General features: G+C 33.5%; 1 long non-coding RNA gene across 1 annotated transcript in view; it reads left to right on the forward strand.

The window, feature by feature from the left end:
• The window catches only part of LOC119833573, a 3679-nt gene extending 3439 nt beyond the window's left edge, over nt 1-240 (forward strand). Inside the window, exon 3 of the long non-coding RNA XR_005287963.1 lies at nt 139-240. This is a non-coding gene — a long non-coding RNA (uncharacterized LOC119833573). The remainder of the gene's footprint in view (nt 1-138) is intronic.
• Nucleotides 241-5707: the final 5467 nt, after the last annotated feature.

Genomic DNA, 5707 nt, shown 5'->3' on the forward strand with positions numbered 1-5707 from the left:
CAGCAACAAACTCAACAGCTTTGTTTGCGTCTGTAACGAACTTATTTGTAACTATTTGTTATATCTGATTTAGTCACTTATTAGGTTATATTAATTTATTTTCTTGTATATGTTATAAAATATGTGCTATTTTTAAAGGTATGAAGTAGCTGGCAATCCAGATGTCAGAAGAGTGTCACTGAAAATCAGTACTGAAGTGTTGTTCCTCAAATATACTGAATGGCATCCTTTTTGACGCACGTAATTTATATCTATTTATTTTTTATGCCTGTTTTATCACAAATTTATGTTTTTTTTCTTTATATAATGTTATTATTTGTGTGTTTGTGTGTGTTAAAATATATTGCTCTTCCTTTCTTTTCTTTATTTTTAATTTTTTATTGGTAGTAAGTACTATACCAATACATGAAACATGCATCAGAAGCTTGAGATACAACAACATTATTTAATGAAAAACTAGAATTAAAAATACTAGAATTCAACCAGCAAACTCCCGTATAGCAAATGACATAACGAAAAACACCCTTCAACCTACGGTTTGAGCTGGCTTAAAGAAGCTTCGACAATTTTGCGCGCGACACCGATACGTGACGGCGGCTTTCGGGGTTTAGAGCTAAGCCGCGAACCGCGCGGAAGCTAATGTAACATGCAGAACGTTTATTGAATCCTGCATTGTAGTTTTATTGATTACACAACGTAGAATATAACATTTTGAGTCATTGTAAACTGTTGGACGAATGTTGAATGTTGTTAACAGTGTTATCAATTAGATTTTTTTTAAAGAATAGAAAATATTTGATCACGTGGTGGGATCCGGACTCACGTCATTCACCTAACATCATTTATTAAACAATTAAATGCTAAAAAATTAAACGGTGCTATCGTTTAAATAATAGTTGTTCAATATTTAACAAAAATGCATGATATAACACTAGTTTTTGGTGGACACGTTAACAAAAAGTGACCAAAATTTAGCTATTTAATAAAACTATTGAAGTCGACGTAGTATGCAAAAGTACCATAACTAAAAAAATGCATCTCGATAGCTTCAACCACACAGAATAAAATCAATACAAATGGAAATAATGTCAAAAAGCATATAGATTATAGACATCCCTTTTTTGCATTGATCTTGCAACAATGGCGTACCAACCTAAAATATAAAAAAATAATATTAAAAAAAAAAATGTCGACGAAAACTCAATAAACTGCCGCCCACCAGAACTGTAAACATACTCAGCTCCAACACAGAACTTTGAGCAAACTTCCCTCAAGTTATTCGTGACTCGATACATTACCATTAGACCGGCGAAAATTGATTAATGGCAATGAGAGTGGTGTCACAAAAACACGAGAAAGTGGCTCAAGTTTTAAGTGAACTATCATGGCCACATGGCCGCAATATTTCATTCAACTGAATAAAAGTGTCACTCTACGCGACACTTGGAAGTTTGAGTGTCTGAAGTGCTGCTGTGTCCCAACTTTGCGCTGGCTGTATTGAATTATGGATTGAAATAAATGTCCGTTTTCAATTTTATGTACTTTCATATTTTCAGAACTTTCATTAGTCGAACAATTTTGCTAAATGCATTAAATATAAGTCTACTCCTGGACACGATTATCATCTATACTATTATTAAAATTAAGAGAAAACTGTTGTATGTTGCAACGTTTTCACGCAAAAGTAATGAACCTACTTCAAAAATTCTTTCATCAGAAATTCTCTTTAGAAAGCTACAACTTCACTGCGTGACATAGGCTATATATGTACCACAGACGAAGCTGAGACGAACTTATATGAACATTGTACGTATCAAAACACCGAACATAGGTATTCATAACTACGTCCAAGTAATAATTTACAGAAAGAAAATGAAAAACCCCTGACCAAAAACGAACGCAAACGGTCCAGCCCACATTCATAGCTGTAATTTTTGCAACCGACGGCGTTTTAATAGCAACTTTCAGCTTAAAAATTTGCCGCGAAACTACACGACTGTTGTCATTTGCGTTTTTTGCATCTCGATATTGCGTTCCACCGACACGAATGCCATTCCACTGCAGGCATTCGACATTTTCTCTTAATATTGCGGCATACCCGCTGAGCGTTTCGTAAACTTTATTATAAACACACATAGCGTCATTTTATTTCCACGGCCGACACTGGTATGCGAGGGGAATGTAATATTTTCAGTAGCGAGCTGGATGGAAATAAGGAAAGGCTTCTACTATTAGATGCGATCGAAATGTACATTTACAGGGATATTTTACAAGCCTAGCTGTAAAATAAATACGTTCTGTTATATTACATATACTCTCCATCAATTTAAGCTCCCATATATTCACTAGTAAAGATCAGGTTTCATTTGTAAAAAGGCTTTTCTGCCGCGTCACAGTCAATCATTGATATTCGGTCAATACATATTTGCATAAAGTATGTGTGGTGCCCAGCGCAATAAAGTATTTTTTAAATTGACCACGACTAGCAGTCGCAACAGTATTGTTCTACACATGTATCTTATAATAATTTTTTTAAAGCGAAATATTGGCTTGGCATTACGCTCTATTCGTTTATTTTAAGAACCACAGAAAGCGTAATGATTTTGTTTTTAATTTTCTTGAATCTTAGACTTAATAAAAGAACGGAACACAACTACATATGCAGAAAAAATCATATAAAATAGCTACACATCACACAGCTACACGATCCACTTACCACCCATATATAAACTTCACAAAAGGTTTACACATGAAGTTATAACATCCATCAACATTTGCGTCTACTTTTTTTTCTACAAAATATGATCCTTCCGCTGGCACAAAATAATCTTTATAAAGACGTCAGCTTACATAACCGACAGCGTAACGAGAGGCTGAATTAAAAATATTTACATAATTTAAGCAACACAGGTGGTACGGGCTGAGTTAAAAGGGTAAGAAGGTATACTTCACCGCGTCTTTGGTTTTATCCTAAGTTTTCCGGTGAAACGACTTAGGTGAGGATTATTTTGATGACTCGACGATAGATTCAGTTCAATATTTTCAAATGTGCATCTCTTTATGCTTCACGATTCAATAGTTTTGAATAATAAGCTTAATAATAAGCTTCTTGTTAATCGCAATACTAAATATTATCAACATTTCACAGCGCATTTCACTGCACGTTCTCGTTTAAAAGTTTTTCTAGAAAGTTCCTTGGCTATTTCTTCATAATATGTTTCTCGAGATCGGTTACATTAAAAATAATACGTAGTACAATTTCATGTCAGGAAGGATTATTAGCGATTGATAACTTTTCCAAAAACCAATAAATCATTTAATTCCATATTTTATTTCAGCGTTTAAAGAGCGCCGACTCCCTGTTCGATAACTCATTTATTTTTCATGATTTCGTATAGCTTAAATATATTGATAATGTCCAAGTGTCCATTTAAATATTTCAATGGATTGTACCTGTATTTTATTTCTGTTTTCCCAAATAAATGTTAAATCCACTTGAAACCGTAAGTTTTTAACAGGAAAGCTGCGAACATGTAGTCCAAACTTTTTCGGAATTGCTATTTCTATCAAAACTTTTAACAGCACCAACTGACATCACTTTGGACATTGCATGAAAAGAAAGTATGGTAACTGCATTCTAAAATCTTTAATATCTTACTTTGTAGTTTGCTTTTGTATTTTAACAGAAACTTGATATACAACTTATTATTTTGCTTAAAAATCAATCATCTTGCACTACGCCAAATCCTTATATAATACAAGAATTTAAATATATCATAGACAATAGGCGAATTTATCTTATTAAGATTTATTAGTATTTGACAAAAACAGTTCATTTTTATCATTGTGTTTCATTAATATGTATTTAGTTAAAACCACATCTTTATTGTTACTTTTTTGCTATGTGTAGAGGAAGAATATTTTTAAAATACTCTTTGTATGAAATTTATTTATTAATTTTTAATGCAGTAAATTTTTTCATGTCTTGAATTCAGCGCCATCTCTGATTTTAAGCAGCCAACACTAGAAAAGCAGTGATTGTGATATGACGGTGAAAGATATACCTAGTGAATGAAGAAGAAAACTTTAATAATATTGTAATATACATTTTTTTATTTCATAGTCGGCAATGGAACTATTGAACTATTTGCTTTAATGTTATGAATTTATATAAAACAAGCTGCGCCACGCGGTTCCCCTCGCGTAAGTCTGTATCCCTTTAGGAATATCGGGAAAAATTTCGCATTCGCATATTTCGTATGTTATTCCAGTTGTTCATCTATCTACGTACCAAATTCCATTGAAATCGGTTTAGTAGTTTTTGCGTGAAAGAGCAACAAAAAAACACACATCCTTACAAACCTTCGCATTTCTAATATTAGTAGGATAGTAGGATTCAGTTACGCACCTGTACGGCAGTTAATAGGTGCATATTTTAAGGAGTATTTTTAACGGATGTCTCCGATAACGTTTTCAATTTCACTGCTTTTTTTTGTGTTGTAGTTGTTATCAACATTCCTAGTTTCCTAGGAATGTCGAATATCTTTTTGTAGATAATATTTGTGTAAACATAACCACAATTAACCATAATTTATGTAAAAAATAATATTTGTGAGTATTTTCCGAAATAATTAAGTCCTAATCCTTCATGTTTATTTATAGCAATCTGGCATAAAGTAACGTGTAACTTTCATACAAAAGAAGAGAAGGATATATTATTCATCCCCTCTTGTTTACACTACGCCTGTTTACTCTAGCGTAGTTATGGCTTGACCCTTTGTTTCAAGATATTTTCCCTAACCTCGTATATGACAAGGACAAATGTAAGCGAACTAATACGTGTTTATATAGGCTGCTAGTTGGATTAACTTAATTCGTGGACTTTGTCGGATTTGATATGTTATATGGTGCCTTTGACATGGGGAATCGAGGCCTCATCGTGACGCGTCATGATGTGTACAAAACGCCTTTGCGAAAAACATATGTGAATTCCCTGTTGAGAATTGGGTAATGTCGAGTTAAATGTGGATCAGTGTAGTTCGAATATTTGATATAGATATGTAGCTGATTATTCTTAAGATTCATGTACAACTAATTTACAACTTTATTTTTGCTTTCTACCCCTTTTACGCAACATTGCACGGACAAAGGAGCATAGATTTAGCTCACTCGACATTTATATAGGAGCGTTGCGGTTATTTCTAAACATCACGGTTCATGAGATTGAGTCTGATGATAGACAGACGGACTTACAAACAGATAGAGAGGCAGCCGGACCGCAAAGTATATACGATACGTTACGTTAAAGTACCTACACTTTCAGCACTTTGCTCCTTTATTATTACGAAAACAACTTGTAAACACCTTCATAGACAATGCATACTCATTGCAACTGCTCTTATCATATTCAATTTACCCAGTATTCATAACAAAGCAACAAACATTCGCCCACAAAGATTATAGTTTGAAAATAGTTAGCTGCACTTTGCCCACCTAACTTGAAGTGTAATTGAAAACAGTCCAACTTTCCTAACTGACTAGGAACAATGCAAATATCGGATTTGAAACTTAAACTGCGATATGTTTAAAATTAACGTGTGAGTCACACAACATTTTGTATGATTAGATATTTAGAATAGTCATTGCTCCCAAGGACGGCAGTCTCGACAGGTTTTGTATATATTACCTACCGAAATCTGTCGATAAT

The sequence above is a fragment of the Zerene cesonia genome, chromosome 17, assembly GCF_012273895.1.
Source record: "Zerene cesonia ecotype Mississippi chromosome 17, Zerene_cesonia_1.1, whole genome shotgun sequence".
Classification (NCBI taxonomy): Eukaryota; Metazoa; Arthropoda; class Insecta; order Lepidoptera; family Pieridae; genus Zerene; species Zerene cesonia.